Below are 1250 nucleotides of genomic sequence, written 5' to 3' on the forward strand. Positions count from 1 at the left end.
CATATCGGAGGAAGTCCTGGTGCAGAACGTAGAAACGACTTTCATTGTATTGCCCTGAATAGTAGGTCCTTGGTCTGGTGAGGTTAGAAGACAAAATATGGCACACTTGTTAGTCACATATATGCCACAGAAGATATTTTGATTTGTAAAAGACATTATATTAGAAAGATACATTTAAATTACATGTCACAAACATTTTATATGTATTCTAGGTAAAGCTTCCATGTACACTCAAAATTTGCATTTGTGAAACAAATGGCAACTGGTTGAATTTAATTTGTTAAATTCATGTTGTTTTTATTTCTTTTTTCTTCTATATTATATTATGTTACAGTGTTGACCTAAGATAACAGACTTTGAATAAATTAATAGATTAAATATATATATTTGTATTGATTAATATTTTATTTTGTCCAATTGTTGTATAAATACTGTAAAGGATAATGTATGATAGTACAAATAATCTTAATAACCTTCTCCTCAGTGGCATCATTATGTGTCCCATAAAATAGAAATAGAAAAATAGAAGGTTATAGTGTTTATTTATTTACTGAAAAATAAACAAGCATATGTGTTTGGGAGTACAAAACATTTACATCATGATTCAAAAAACTAAACAAAACGTAAACAAATACAGTTGGAGTCTTAATTCCTTAATGGGATAATTGCAACTTTTTGAAAGTGGTGAATACATTTCTTGATTAATTTTCTTTCTTTTTTTTGCATTTTATACTCACAGTTTATTGCGGTATGGGCCAGCAGAGACCTTTTCTCCTCTCAGAAGAGCCTTTAGCCACTGGAAATCCCTCATCCCCTCTGGAATCAACACATATTTTATACCCTGTCAAAAGGAAAAGGAGAGCACTTATGTTTATTCTGTGCAGGGAAATAAGTACGATACAACACTGTTGTCTTTGAAGTTTAAGTACCTCGTCATGAGGGGCAGATTTGTACCCGTACTTTTTGAGCAAGTAAAGTGATGTCGTGATGGAGTGGGCTGTGTGAACGTAAACCGATGTTTTGTTTCCTACATCTTCCTCATAACCCTTAGTGATGGCACCATTCATCCTGCCAGACAAGACAAGAATACATTTTATCAGTTGTTGCTAGCTAAAAGTGTAATACCAATGTCTAGGTGTTGACTACAAATATCTGCCATATATAAACTGCTTGTGGGACAGTGAGCAATTTCATGTGAAGTATCATCATAAAGCAACTCTAATTCGAAAGATGCAGGAACATTGTGTAAA

At 33.0% G+C, this 1250-nt stretch overlaps 1 pseudogene; it reads right to left on the minus strand.

The window, feature by feature from the left end:
• Positions 1 to 1250, minus strand: part of LOC102215608 (alpha-N-acetylgalactosaminide alpha-2,6-sialyltransferase 2-like) — a 39075-nt pseudogene that overhangs the window by 1911 nt on the left and 35914 nt on the right.

Source organism: Pundamilia nyererei, unplaced genomic scaffold (assembly GCF_000239375.1).
Source record: "Pundamilia nyererei isolate P.nyererei 1_Seehausen unplaced genomic scaffold, PunNye1.0 scaffold00253, whole genome shotgun sequence".
Taxonomy (NCBI): Eukaryota; Metazoa; Chordata; class Actinopteri; order Cichliformes; family Cichlidae; genus Pundamilia; species Pundamilia nyererei.